A 16,674-nucleotide genomic window follows, 5' to 3' on the forward strand; every position below is an offset into this window, starting at 1 on the left:
GATGGTGTATTTACAGGGGAAATGCTGCCGAAATTTCGGCAGATTATAAGCGAGTTTACTTGAAAGATTAAGATAAGTGTATGACAATATGTCTAATGATTATGTAAATCTCCTTGAATGTAGACTAACGAGCTTGGACGAATAAACTTAGCTAATAGGACGTGGAGCAGGTATGTAAGGCTTACCCTTTCTTTCTTTTGGCATGATTTTTATGAAACGAGCAAATGACGTATACGTATGATTTCAAAGAAATTTCCATTCTTAGAGCCACTAGGATGGCTAATATTTTTGACTCCCCTAAGTTGTCTCATATGGTTTTGATGTATATCTATGATGTCCGAAGTTTGTTGATACGTTTCCAAATGGCATTCGAAAAATAATTGATATGCATAAAGTTTTGATTTTCAAATGCTAGCACGTTCGAATATTCCATCGAGTCTTCGATATATTTTGATATGTGCATATAGTTCCAAAAACTCTAATTTAATTGATCCATAACGATATCCGAAATGTACTTGACATGATTATGGCCTTGATTTTCCAAAAATGGCTTCTGAAACGCTTATAGAACGTTGTGTACTTCAAATGCTCATAACTTTCTTATACTGACTCCGATTGATCCGAAACTTGTTTCTGAGCTTTCAGATGTCGGTAAGTGTACGTATCCATCGAGTCTTGATTTATGTGCATATAGTTCTCACTACTCTGCTCGTGCATGTGTCATGATCTCTTTCACCGAGTCCCGGGCCGGTATATATCGTGCGCATGGTTCGCCGGGTCCCTTACTTGAGGGCCGGGTGCCATATATGTATTCCGGAGTATGATGTGTTATGGTGTTATGATGTGTTCATGGTTCGCCGAACCATATATGTGTATATGTATATTCTGATCTTATGATGTGATATTATGATGTGTGACGGAGATTACGGAGCAAATCTTCTGGAGTATGATGTGTGTGGCGCCAAAGGCAGGGTGGCGCCACGTTCCCCGGGTCCCGTAAGGGGCCGGATACCGTTCTTGGCATGCATGATTCGTGTTTCCAGTAAGTTTTTTCTATTACACTGCATATCGTGCTTATGGTCTGTACTAACCTTCTGTACGTACCACAGCAATATAACATGTGTATGTGGATCGGGCTGCACGTTCCGCAGCAAATACATTTGTGGATCGGGCCGAACGTTCCTCGGCACTAATATGTTATATATATGGATCGGGCCGTACGTTCCTCGGCATTATGATGTTATATATGAATCAGTTATGTGTGTATGTATATGATGACATACGATGTTGGCACGCACGGTCTGTGTTTGGAAAATACGCATTTTGGCACTCTGGATGATCTACTTGTTTTTTGTACTTCTTCTGACACATGACATCGGTATACACGATTTGCATTCTGAAAAAGATAGGTCTTTTGGAATTCTGAAAATAGTACTTACTTTTGTACTGTTTGTTTCGATTATAGTTCTGTTTTCTGTATTCCATGCTTTACATACTCAGTACATATTCCGTACTGACCCCCTTTCTTCGGGGGTTGCGTTTCATGCCACGCAGGTACACCCAGATGAGTAAAGGACATTGCTAGAGGATGCTGCAGCTGGATTGGCAACTCCATTTGCTCCTGGAGTGTTGCCGAGTCAGAATATATGTGCTATGATGTTTGTCCGAAGTTAGAGACTTTGCAGACAGAGTCGTGGGTATAGAATGTCAGTGTTGTAATCGGCTCCATCAGCCAATGTGTTATTCTGTAGTATGTGATAAATCCCATGTGGTTACAGATTTTGTTTGAATTGAGAACAAAGAAAAAGAATATTTCTGAAAACTATACTATGTATTTCATTTCTATTTGATGTAAAAGTCTAAGAAGTTTATGTGTGCACTAAAGGTCTGAGGGTTCGCTCGGCCCTAAGTAAGGGTCGGGTGTCCATCACACCCTAGGGAAATTAGGGTGTGACACCTTCTCTGCAACATCATCCGCCACGAGAATAGAGGTAAGAATATCATGGGATACGGTGGCATATATCCATTGAAGGACCACCGCATCTAGCCGTTTCCAGAGCGGAAGATTAGCCGCCTTCGTCGCGTTGTGAGTTCAGTGGTATCAGTTGGTGGTATGATGTGCTCAAGTACGGAGTGGACGCGGGCTAGAACTTTAAATAGTGTCGGCCATTTGTGATAATGGCCGGTTTCCATGTCTAGAATGATTGGTATTAAAGATTTCACATTCATGACGGTTAAAGCAGAATGGAAATTTTTGTTGTCAGCCATTGAAGAGAGAAGATGGAGGAGGAAAGGGGGGGGGGGGGGGGCTACGGCTAGGGTTAGGAGAGAGGGAAGTGGACGGCTAGGTTTAGGAGATGAGGAAGGAAACCTAGTCTGATACCATGTAGGAAATCAATCTGTAATCTGTATTGATGTATGAAAGTCATTATATACAAAGTAGGTATCTAACTATCAGCATAATACTAGGCTAAATTATAGGACCTAATTACTATACATAAGGACGAGATCATGCCTAATATACAGTTGCTAATTATGAAAAGATTGTCCTAATATTTACAATATTTACGTAGACTATTACGTAGTCTATCAAATATAGAGCGAGCCAGCTTATTCTTTACAGCTTTCATTGAGAAGAATTCATAGTTCTCAAATGTGTTCCTTTCCTTGCGGGTTTCTTGACTCAAAAAGAGCGTTGGTGATAGATTTCGTCATGATGCTCTAGTAGTTTCTTATTGTTTATTTTTGAACTTTTGTGTGCTTGTTAATTTATCTGATGTAAATACCGCTAATCAGTTATGGGTTTATTATCTTTCTACGGCTGCTCAAGTTTCTCCATTGCGGGATCAGGGTCTTACGTTGTGGGTAGGTAATTTGGTCAGCTAACTGATTTGTTCGTTGTTCCTTAATTCAAACAAAGTCAGTTTCTAGTAATTAAATCCATTGGGCGTAAAAGTTTAGCTGGACTTGACAAGTATTTAGTGGAAAGGAAAATTTTAACATACCTAATGTATACATGTAATTAAGAAAAAGTATTTAGTATACCTGGAAAATGTTCACTACATATGCTAAATGATTTAGCCAGGTTCTAGACAAATGCTTTTCATTCGTTTTGACGATACAGGTATGACTTCTTCTTTTTTTAAATAATTGCGAATCTTCTAGATTTAAATTTGTTGCTTTGTATATATATTGGGCAAAAGCGCGTCTTGAGGGCTTGATGCTGAAATTTATCTTGATGTAATGAGTCTGACATACACCATCAAAAATAAAAATCAGGCATCAATTCAAGACTGTGCCAAAGCAATGATATTTCTCCGCCCCTTGATGAGGGTTTGTAATTGAAATATCTCACTGTTAAAGATCCTCTTATGCGGTGGAATAATTTGAAAGATGGACATGATCACTTGAAGATGGTCATTCTTCCACAAGCACGTTTTGATTGGATTTGAGGGAACCTAATTGGTTCCGGATCATTTATGCCTCAAATGTGTTCCTGAAGAACAATAATGTTAAGAGGGATTATGATGTTACTTTCATATCCCTTGGCTAAATGAAAAATTTGCAAGAAATATATGGCCACCAGAAGTGACAATATTTTCTATGTAATGTCGTGGCTAATATGCCAACAATTACCTAGAAGTGGTAATATTTACATAGGCTTGTTGCGATTATAACTGATGATATCTTAAAGAAAAATCCTCTACATCATATGTAATTATGTATGCCTCGATTTGCTCCTGAAGTAGCAATAACTTAGAAGAGGTTCTAAGCTATCACGATTTGATATGCTTAAGGCACGTTCAAAAGACTCATTCCTGAAGAATGAGAACTTTTGATAAAAGCTATAAATATAGATTCATTCCTTGAAGTGAATGTGATAATAATAAAGCTTATCAATACAGACGTACACTTGGTTGTGAAGATATCACAACCACCTCCAGAAGAGGTAGAATATTTGAAAAGAAATATTTTGAATATTTTATGCTTTACTCCTGAAATAATAAGGCTTCGAAATTTACTCTTGAAGTAGTAAATACTCTGCAGATTACTTCCGAAGTCGTAAAACTTGTAACTTACTCCCCGAAGTAGTAAGACTCTGAATTCTACTCTGAAGTAGTAGAACTCTTGAAATCTACTTCTGAAGTAGTAGATATCTGAAATTGAAGTCTTTCGAAGAGGTCATATATGATAGCACCATTTATCCTGGATCGTAATTGTTACGATAAGAAAATAAATTGTAGTAAACCTGAAATTTACTAGCGAGAAAAATGGTTATCATATTGAGACTATAAATTATTGGAAGATTGAATATCTTCAAGTTACTACGAGTATGAAATTGCGATACGTTACCTGAGCATGATGGGATCACGTCACAATAAACCAAAAGTTTATGACATAAATTCTTATGCAATAGTAAATTAGAAGTTTACTAAAATAAATAGCCAGCATTTGTCATGGTAAACTTGAAGTTTACGGGTAAAGCATTTGACAAGATCATTTTGATCTTCCTGATTTGAATCTGATGTGCTAATCGAGTATTCGAAATATATTGAAGAACTAGAAGATTCTTCAAGAATTTATTTGTGTTGCTTGTTTTCATGATAAGTTGATTATAGTGGCTAATGTTGGGATTGAATCCTCTAATTTCTGATAAATACAAAAGGTAAATGTGCGCCCCTTCACCTGCGATGTGATGTCCTGGATAGATGCATCCATGAAACGGTCACATATACATTTATTGTCAACTGGCAGTTTGACATTTACGAAGTTGCTTGCTCAAAATAATTGAGTTGGAAGCACAATTTTTAGAATATGTAATCAAGACAATTCATCTTGATAATGTTGGTTTATATCTAAGCTGGTTTGGCATTGGTTGCCTCCATAATATTGCTAAACCATTGCTAATGAGAACAGTTCTTCCAATGTTGGCCTGAGATATGATATATTGCATACAACGGCACTTGTATGCTTCAGACTAATAAATTGTGATAAATTCTCCCCTCATAATTGGTCAGGGTCAGGAACTAGATATTTCCATCTTATAGCTTTTGATTTGCGATATATGATTAATGGATATAACATGATGCACACAGATGGACTTCCCAAAGAGATGTGGATATGTGTTAGTTTTTCTAACATAAGGGGGAGAGAATATGCATCTAAAAAATATGTTGTGAATTATCATCAGTATGATCCTCAAATATATTCAAGTCAAATAAGCATTTGCTGACCCAACTATTTCATATTTTATCTGCAAAATGCTCCTAATGTCCCTGAAGGACAGAGTCTACAACATGCATGAGCATGGTAGACCAATCGGTTCCAATGTAATAATCCTTGAAAAGGGGAAGGAGCAAATGATCATAATAAGGAGGCAATGTGCTCTTGAAGAGCCTACGATATAACACTTCATAAACCTTATGAGAGGTTCAGGTATCTGAAAATATGAAGTGATGAGATCTTAGTAAATTATGTCAAATTGTGAACCGATACAAAATGACATCTCGTCGACGATATCTTTGATATAATATGGCGCGCAATATTGTATAAGATTGTGAGGATCTGAGTTCTACGTCTCTTAAAGCTTGCTGACGTAGAAATAATTATCAAGTGATATGATACATCTTGGTAAGCGTAAACTTTATTGGACCAGCAGTCTAGACATTACAAATTCTTGAGGAACTTGTTCATAATCCTTATATGGATTAAATTGGGTAAGGTGAAAGTGATTTAATCATCTCAGTGAATATTCATTGACGAAGGGAACAAAGATAATCATGTTTACCCTTGTCTCTTTATGATAATCAGAATCTTTCATATTTTTGTGCAAGTTGATGACTTGAATACAATAGCGGAGCCAGGAATTTTGTCAAGGGTGTTCAAATTTTAAAGAAGTGAATAAATTTTTTTTAGCTGAGTGGGTGTAGAAAACATTTTTTTTTATACTGATGCATGGGTGAACCCAAAAATTAAATTTAAATTACATATCATTTAACTAAATCATACGAAAACATATAATTATGAAACTATCAATTGTATAAATCAAAACTAACAATTTTAGCTACTAGTTGAATCATATAAAGAATGGCACACATCAAAACTAATGTAAAGAAATAATTTTGAAAAAAAAAAAAAAGAATAATCATGCAACATAAAAAGAAAATGAGTAACTACTTCTCTAAATTGGTACAGTAAAATAAAAAGTTATAGTCCAAAACAATCTACAGGTAATATGAAAAAAAAATAAAAATAATAATAGTTGAAATGAAAGAAAGCCTCTAATTTTTTTTCTTTTTTATCGGTTGATTTCTTCTGAAAAAGTAGAAACGAGAAGAAGAATATGGACATTTTTACTTGACGTTTAGCATTTTATATGACACATTTCTTAGTTAGTTATTTATATAGACATGTAATTAATATAACAAAAAGATAGAAACCCATATGTTAATGGGTTCAAAATTAAAGAAGAATTAGTAGGAGTAAATATATACTGCTAGTAGAGTCTACAGCACGTCTTAGCTTTGTCAAGTATTGTTTTTATTTATTTTCTTAAAAATGACTAGAAAAGGTTAAAAAGTGCCACGAACAGGAATCGAACCGTAGACCTCCATCGCTTCAAGTGAACAGCCTTACCGCTGGACTGTCTCAATCAAGTGTGTGGAAGGGTGTTCATTTGTCTCAACATATTAGAGAATATTTTACCTATATACACGGTATAATTTTTCGGTGAAGGGTGTTCAGTTGAACACCTTTACTTGGTTGTAGCTCCGCCCCTATAAACTATTTACTATTTGTTATAAATAATATGGCTACAACAAGAATATTTTAGAGAAGGAGAGAAGAGAGGAGAATTCTTTATTTCTCTTGAATGATGAATTTATAATGAAAGAGAACCTCTATACTTATAAGGGAAAACTGACTTGATCCCAAAGTCACCAACTGTAATTTTTTCCTAAAGATAGACATCCACAATAATAAATAATATTTATAACACTCCCCCTTGGATGTCTATTTGATGGATAATGTGTCATCTAATAAAATTATTTATACTAGTAAACTTCAAGGTTACCATGCCATGTGCTATTTGTTTTAGTAAACTTCTGATTTACTATGGCATGAGTTCTTTTTTGTATCAATAAACTTCTGGTTTACTATGACATGTGATTTCATCATGCTTATATTTTTGTAGTACAATATGGAGAATAGAGAGGGTAACCTTTCGCATATATATTTCATACCCACTATGATTTTGAAGATATTTAATCCTCCCATCCTTTATAACTTCAATATGATAGGCATTTACTTTAGTAAATTTCGGGTTTACTACAACTTGTGTTTCGATCATAACAACTTTGTATTTTACAATCTAGAACGAATGACATAATCGTATTTAAACTCTTCGAGTGTCATCAATCTATTCTCAATAACCAAATATTGGTTAGACACTGCTGGTGTCACGATTCTTGTAGACGAACAACTAGGCTCTTCTGGAGACCTTGATCATTAATTTTGTACTTTCAACTAATTCTTAGGCATGTATTGTTGGTATCATGAAAGAAAATTTAGTTAGACAATGCTGGTGTCATGAAAGAAAACAGTAACCAAATGAACATTTTATAAATTCATAAATAACAAAAAATAAACATTATGTTCTAAACTTCAGTATTTCAAACATATCCTTCAAGGAGATTCTCTATTAACATCTGAATATTTTGTCATAGTGCTAACCACATAATTATTACATCATTCAAGAAAAATATATAAATTTGTTATTTCCCTCGAGGAAATCGATAACAACTAATCATACTATATCGATATGGTTATAGTAAAAAAAAAAAAAGATCTGTTTTCATTTGCTTTAGAATGATACTTAAAAATAAAATTAACCAAGATATTTCTGCGTACGACAGATACGTGATGCAATAACTTTCATACCACATGAATAGTATGTATATCCTTTATTATTTTGCCTCTCCAAGAGGTAAGTTGCGGTATTTCTTTTATTCACTTTGGGGAATCAAACCTAATCATTTAAATGCACTTTATACACAGCTTTCAATAGCTCATTATTTTCTCAAACGCAAGAAGACATTGCTTCAGAATATTTTTTAAACATTTTTAATGTCTTAATACTTCAGGAGTAAATTTCTAAGTTAAAATTCCTAATAAATTTATGAGTTTTACTACTTCAAGAGTAAATTTCAGATTTACTACTTTAGGAGTAAAGTTCAATGTCTTACTGCTTCAGGAGTAAATTTCGAATTTTACTACTTTAAGATTAAAGTTTAAAGCTTTACTACTTTAGGAGTAAAATATACATTCACAATATATCTTCTCAATTATTCTAGTTCTTCGGAAGGTAGGGCGTGATATTTTTACAACCAAGAGCACGTCTTTGTTTATAATCTTTACTAAACATCATCACATTCACTTCAGGGAATGGATCTATATTTGTCTTTATCAAGAGTTTTCATTCTTCGAGAATGAACATAATCATCTAAATGTGTCTTTACCAATCAAATTATGATTGCTTAGAACCTTTTTAAGATATTGCTACTTCAGGAGCAAATCGAAACATGTATATAATGTATAGAATTCTTCTCTAATATATCTTCAATACCCATAATAACCCTAACGAGCCGATTAAAATATTACCACTTTTGGTGATTATAAATATAAATCAATTCAATCATAAAAGACTTGGAAAATATTGTCACTACTGGTGGTCATATGTTTCTTGCAAAACTAAATTGGAGTTAAGTGGACCTAAAATTGTTATCCAATTTATAATCCTTTCATTAAAATGATTCTTAGCAAAACAAGTGTCAAAATAACTACTGTACAACAATACTTATACTTGGCACACATCTTAATAGGTGATGGTAAACATAATAAATAAATCAAGAGTAAGCAAAAAAACCCAAATCAGTTACCTGTATCGGCCACAGATCGAATGAAGATTTGTAACATAACATACCAAATAAATGTACTTGGCTTCTTTAAAATTTTCATTTTTTTTAAAAACTATATAAAAAGACATAATGTAAAACCATATAATTGCCCAGTAATTAACAATCTTATGACAATATTAGGAAAGAGAATAAAACTTACCTTGATCACTTGTATCATGCCAAGAAAGTTCTGTGTTGCTAATCTGCAATTTAGCATACCATTCTACCAAAGGCTTTGAACAATTAATATATATGATTACACAAATACCAAACCGAAACACTTAAACAGATCTATAAGTTTTACATATACCCAATAAAATCCTACTAAATATATTGTACAAATTCTCTTCTCTTTGCTCTTTGTTGCTAAATTTAGAATTCATTCACTAAAACAATTAAGTTATCTCTTGGCAATACTGATCTAGTTAATATAATATTATCTTATACCGTGAGAAAGTAAGGCTCATTAGATCATAACAGCCAGAATACATACTGTTAGTTTTCTCTGGAAGCAGAAGCACTTCGTATGTACCTTGAGTTTTCTTTTCTTGTCAAGGCAACCATCTTTAAAAATATGCATGATCATTATTGATATAACCTTCTTATTTTTCTGATTGATATGGCAGACGAAATACTAAGGTTTCCATATGGCTTAACCTAATGAATTCGAATGTTGTCGGAAGAGATTAAATATAACTTAGAGTTTGAATATTAGAGTCTCGTGCTAATAACATGTTATAAAATAATAAGGCTACAAAAAGAATATTGTAGAGAAGAGAGGAGAATTCTTTATTTCTCTTGAGTGATGAATTTACAATGAAAGAGAACCTCTATATTTATAGGGGAAAACTGACTTGATCCCAAAGTCACTAACCCTAAATTTTTCTCCAAAAGATAGACATTCACGATAATAAATAATTATCTGATTGTTAGAATGTAACAACCAAAACATTTTATAACATATTTAGAATCGATATCTATGTAAAGTCAAGATGAAATTAAAAAATGTTCTCTCCAACTTTTTTCTCTGACTTGGGAGATGCTCCCACCTTTTCTCTCTCCTTCTAAAACTTTTACGAGAAAACCTTCTTCTGGTTCTTACCATGGGCAAGCAAGCATTTTTCATTTCAGGGGAAAAATCTTTTGAACTCGTCAGCATCAGGGACACAAAGAATAGATAGTTCTCCCTTATCGAAAGGAGCAAATGATTTACCAGCAGAATCAACATTGATAAGAACAATCCTCGATGGATATGTGATGCCATGAGGCAAGCATCATGGAGGGCAGGGGATCTCTACAGAAGATGGGGTAGAAAACAGCAGCAATAGCTGTACAGGGTGTATCTAAATTCAATATCAACGGCAGATTTCTTAGAATTGAGGTATGGCAAGGTGAAAGGAATTTAGCGGTGATCATTCCAGAGGTGAATTACAACAGCAATTGGGTGGATTTTGCAGCAAAAAATCTTCGTTTTCTAGGGCACTCCAACATCACTGGTCCTTTTCGTCCAGCATCCCCACTTTTGAAGACGTTTTTTGAAGCGGATAAAATTGAGAGCTGGCCAGATCTATCTTCACCATTTACTTCTAATTGCAAAGACCCAGAACACCCACTCTCCAGATGTTTGATAGGTATCGTCAATGATCCTTTCAACATTAGCCCTAACACAGAAACCATTCAAAATTGGTTCCTGGGTCGATGGAAAATTACAGTTGGCCTTAAAGTTACCCCAATGGATCACAATACTTTTCTTTTCGAACTCCCTTCGAGATAAGAAGCGATGAGAATTAAGGTTGGGAACTGGTTCAGAAATGGCAGACATTTAGATTTGCAATGGTAGTCGCCGAATTTTGGTACTAAATCAGAATCCAGCCGTCCGGAATTTCTTTGGGTCAACGTTTTTGGCATTCCCCTTAGTGCATGGACAACAGAAACCTTCAGAAGTATTGGGGCCAGTGTGGTGGCTATGTCGGGGAAGATGAAGACACGAGAAAGAGAAATCACCTTATTAGGCTCGCTTATGTGTTAAAAATACCGGCGACCAAGTTCTCGCGAAGGTCAGATTAATCCATGGGGGGGAAGCAATTTGAAATTGTGGTAATTATGGAGATCCGGGCAACTTCATTACCCACTGGTCCATGCCAGCATCACTTGTTAACAGATGTAGCAGAGATAAATGCAGGAATATTGGGTAGCGTGAAAGCTGATAGGGACAGGTCTTTGTGGGAATGAATTCCAGTGAAGAAGCACTAAGGGGCCCAAATTTAAATTCATCTGGCCCTACAAAACCTATCCTTAAGCAGCAGCCTAAAGACCAAGGTATTAAGGGAAAAGGTTTATTGGGCCATCAAAGTGGTTACTATTCAAAAGTCCCAAAACAAAGAAAGCAAAGGCCCAACTATTATCCAAGATAGAAGGCAAAGTTTGTTATTAATAAATAAGATCCCTGCTGCTAAGGGATTATTCCATAGAGCATCATAATTCTTTTGATCTTCTCTCAGAAAAAATTCTAGCATTATCTATTAAGGGCAAGGAAGAAAGGGGGGAGCCATCCTATTCTCAACTCAATGCAGATGACGAATCGGAGCCACCTTCTCGTCCCTCTGAGAATGACTTGGATTCAGATTTTTCACTACGTTTCTTTAGTGAATTTCTCCCTTTTCCCTGGCATGATCAAGAAGATATTTGCCTGCAAGTGGTGGACAACCCAACAGTGGTGGAAACATCAAGGTGGACTAAAATTAAGATGGTTAAAGCTTGCAAATTATTCAGAGTAAACGCCACAAGTTTTGAACATGACCTCTTTGATATTATTCTAAGGATGGAGGAGAAGCACAAGGCACAATTATTGGCTCAACAACAAAATGAGGCACAGGGCATTTCCACTCCTGAAAAGGGGAGAAATACAGGGGAAGCAGAGCTAAAAAAACTGGAATGGGGTCTTCAAGACAATTGTGAGAAGAAATGCAGGGGATGGTTCCACAATTCTCAACCTAGATGAGAATAAAAATCTTGATTTGGAATATGCAGGGGCTAATTGACAAAAATAAAAGGAATACTTTGGAGTCATAGATTCATAAATGGAGAGTCGATATTGTTTGCCTTCAGGAGACTAAAATCGTAAATTGGACCAGCTCTCTAGTTAGAGAGATTTGGGGCTGCAGATGGATATCTTGGGCTGAACATAAGGCTATTGGGAGCAAAGGGGGAACGTTAATTTTGTGGGACAAAAGACAGTGGCAATTTGTTAATACTCAATCTGGGGAATACTCACTGACCTGCAGATTTGAGAGTCTAACTGAAGACTTCAAATGGACCTTCACAGGGGTATATAGTCCTCATTCTAATCCAGAAAGGAAAGAGTTTTGGCATGAGTTATCAGCAGTCAGAGGACTATGGTCGAATCAGTGGGTAACTGAAGGAGATTTCAATGTATGTAGGTACGAAAGTGAAAGACTCAACTACTCCACAAACTCCAAGGCAATGTGTAATTTTTCCAACTTAATTTTGGAGTTGTGATTAATTGACCCCCCTCTATAAGGAGCACAATATACTTGGTCAAGAGAAGAAAATCATTCTCGAGCATCAATAATAGATCGATTTTTATTTTTTAACGAATGGAGTGATGCATTTAAAGATGTGAAGCAGCTAGCTTTGCCAAGGGTGATTTCAGATCACAAACCTATCATCCCGGAGTGTGGAGATTGGGAACCTTCACCCTCCTATTTCAAATTTGAAAATATGTGGCCAAAAGCAAATGGTTTCATGGACATGATAAAAGAATGGTGACAATCTTACTCTATCACTGGTTCCCCTGATTTTATTCTTTTACATAAGCTCGGGTCCCTAAAGAAGGACATATCTGTTTGGAACAGAAAAGTGTACGGCAAGTTAGAAACCAGAAGGAGGAAAGCATTAGATGATTTGCAACACCTTAATCAAACTGCTGATCAAAGAGCTCAGTGAGCAGATGAAAAGGCAAAACCTTTGACCTTAAAAATGGAACTACATCAAATTGCCTTAGCTGAAGAGATTTCATGAAGGCAAAAATCCAGATGCACATGGCTTAAGGAGGGTGACAAAAACACAAAGTTTTTCCAGAAAATTGCCAACTCTCAAAGAAGATACATCTGCATAGATAGACTCTTAGTGTGGCAAAACATCGTAGAGGACAAGGTCCAGATCAAGATGGAAATTCTGGAATACTACTAGAAGCTTTACAAAGAAAGGGAACATTGGAGACCCACTGCAGATTTTGAAGGTGTGGCCTCTTCATCAGTAATTGAAAGTGAGAGTTTGGAAGCACCTTTTGAGGAAGTAGAAGTTTTGGCGGCTTTAAATTTATATGCCCTAGACACAACACCAGGCCCGGATGGTTTCACTATGAATTTTTTTTCAAAAGGCATGGAGCTTCATCAAGAAGATCTAATGGAGGCGCTCAATCATTTTCATCTCAATTGCCACATGGAGAGATCTTGTAATGCATCTTTCTAGCCCTCATCCCTAAAAAAAAAGGGGGCAATAGAGCTAAGGGACTACAACCCATTAGCCTAATTAGTAGTGTGTAAAAAATTGTTGCAAAGACTATGGCCGAAAGAAGAAGGTCATAGGGAAGCTGATTTTAGAGCAGCAAAGTGCATTCCTCAAGGACAGACAGATAACGAATGCTTCTTAAATTGCTAATGAGGTTCTATACTGGAGGCTTAAAAGTGGTGAAGCAGGACTATTATGCAAATTAGATATTGAAAAAGCTTTTGATCAACTGCGCTGGAAATACCTGATTGACATCCTAAAAAAAATGAAATTTGGTAACAGGTGGCTTAGATGGATAAAATTTTGTATCTCAACTGTGAAATACTCGGTGCTAGTTAACAGGAGTCCTGTAGGATTCTTTTCCCCGGAGAAAGGCCTAAGACAAGGAGACCCCCTCTCTCCTTTCCTTTTCATTTTGTCTATGGAAGGTCTTACACAGTGCTGGGTAGGGCCAAGGAGTTACAGTGGATTCAAGGTTTTCAGGTGGGCAGAAATCCAACTAGTTCAATCAATGTCCCACATCTGCTTTATGCAGATGATACTTTAATCTTTTGTGGTGCGGAAAAATCTCAAGTTATCAACGTCAACCTCCTACTTCTGTTGTTCGAGGCATTGTCAGGTATGCATATCAACATGATAAAAAGCATCATCAATCCTGTTAACGAGGTTCAAAACTTGGAAGAGTTAGCAGATATTCTTTACTGCAAAACTGGCTCACTCTCGACTACCTATCTAGGTTTACCTCTGGGAGCCAAATTCAAATCCATTAAAATCTGGAATGGGGTGTTAAAAAGAGCGGAAAAAAAAAGGCTTGCTACCTGGCAGATGCAATACCTTTCAATGGGAGGCAGATTGACTTTGATTAACAGTGTTCTAGACAGCATCCCGATCTACATCATGTCTTTATTTCCTATGCCAAACTCTATCCTAAAGCATTTTGACAGGATTAGAAGGAAATTTCTTTGGGAGGGTAGCAATGAAACCCACAAGTTCTCACTAGTCAAGTGACCAATAGTGACTCAGCCAAAATCTGCTGGAGATCTAGGAATCAAGAACCTCGTGCTGCATAACCAGAGTCTATTGATGAAATGGTTGCGAAGGTATGGACAACTTGAAGCGGTTACTGGAAAAAGATCACCATTGCCAAATATGGAGCCCTAAATTATTGGAGTCCAAAGAGGAGCACATGTCTACATGGTGTTGGGCTATGGAAACACATCAGCAGCTTCCATCAAGTTCTCCTCCAAAATATATCCTACAAAGTTGGTAATGGGCTTCATGTGAAGTTTTGGGAGGACAGGTGGATTGGAAATGAAGCTTTAAAGGATTGCTATCCTGGTTTATACCAAATTACTATCAATCGGAAGGCTACTATTGCAGAACACAGAGAGAATAATAACTGGAGGCCTACATTTAGAAGGAATCTCAATGACTGGGAGATAAACGACGTGATTGCTCTTCTAGCATCACTTGGGGAATTTACTATGGATGATCAAACACCTGACAGGATTTTATGGGGAGTTTCTAAACAAAGGAGATTCACCGTCAAAGAAAGCTATACTCTTTTGTGCTCTCAGAATGGTCTGTTAAAGGAATGGCCATGGAAACATGTTTGGAAGACCAAGATGCCTCTCAAAGTCTCATGCTTCACATGGTATGCCCTCAGGGAAGCTATTCTTACACAGCATAACCTCAGTAGAAGGAAAATAACTCTAGTTAATAGATGCTTTTTTTGCTACAAAAGCTTGGGGACTGTCAACCACCTACTGCTACATTGTCCGGTCACTGTTGAGATCTGGAGCTTCTTTTTTGCTATTTTTGGGTTAGTATGGACCATGCCGCAGTCCATAAAGGAAGCATATATCAGTTGGAATTATTGGAGAGTTGACAAAGCCATCAAAAAGGTCTGGAAGATGGTTCATGCCATCATTTTTTGGGTTACTTGGAATGAGAGAAACCGCAGGGGTTTTGATGGGATTTCAATTCCTCTTCATACTCTAAGAGCTAGATGTTTAGGAGGTTTGTTCAGTTGGAGCTTTCACTCCCCTGTTAATAGTGTTGGCACCTGATTTTTGACCTCTCATAATTTGTTTTGATTACCCGAAGTCCTTGAATATCAAACAGAGTGAAATATGTGTTTTTATAAGCCAGAATAATTTTATAAAATTATTTAGCCAATTTTGCTTAATAAAGTAATTTCGATAATAGTTTAAATTAATTTAAGTACTTTATAATTATGATATTTTGCTAAATTAACCAAGAGAAAATAGTTTACAACAATCATTTACTTAATAGTTTAAATTGTCAAATTATCAAATTATTAGGCATTTCACTCTATTTTCAAGGAGGTAGATTAATTAAAATAAATTATCTTTTGCCCCTCAAGTTTTAATTTCTGCATAATCAAGTCATATTGATAATTTTTTAGTCACAATTGGTTTGGGTAACTAATTATGGTTATGTTTGTAAATTCTCTTATAATATGTTGATAACGGCTACAATTGAAACAATCAATTAACTAGCCAAAATAGGGCCGCAATTGGTAATAGCAAATTCATGCTTCAACTCAATTAAGGCCCATCCCCTAATTTTATTTTATTTTTTAGCCATGTTTTTGATTGATTAATTTCAATTTAATAGCCAATCAATCCCTTAAATTGTCCCTTTTATTTATTTTTATTTTTTTACCCATTAATTCTTTTCCTTTTTCTTTTTTTTTGTATTAGTATATATATGTACGTGTAATATATGTATGTATATATATACACACACACACAAAAAAAAAAAAAATATACATATGATATATAATAAGTATATATACACACAAATATATACGCGTGGGTTGCCCTTTTCAAAGGGGGCCGAGTCCAACCCAACAAAGGCTTGACCCGACCCAAGTGCAAGTAAGTGAAAGGGGATTAAACCCCATTCACAAAATCAGATGCCAAACGAGCCTTTGCTCGTCTCTTCCCCTTTCCCTTTGCAAACCCTAGTCGCCTCCATGGTTTTCTTCTCTCTCATTATCATCAAAGCCAATTTTGGAAAAGTTACAGAGGCCTTTTTCCCTTTTACAGTCTTTGTATGGCCTCAACGGGTAAAGCATTTAATGTTTTCACCCGTTTCCACCGCGAATCAGCCAAACGGGTTGTTAACAAGCTTATTTACTTGATTTTTGATATTTTTATTA

Source organism: Lycium barbarum, chromosome 6, assembly GCF_019175385.1.
Source record: "Lycium barbarum isolate Lr01 chromosome 6, ASM1917538v2, whole genome shotgun sequence".
In the NCBI taxonomy this organism is placed as follows: Eukaryota; Viridiplantae; Streptophyta; class Magnoliopsida; order Solanales; family Solanaceae; genus Lycium; species Lycium barbarum.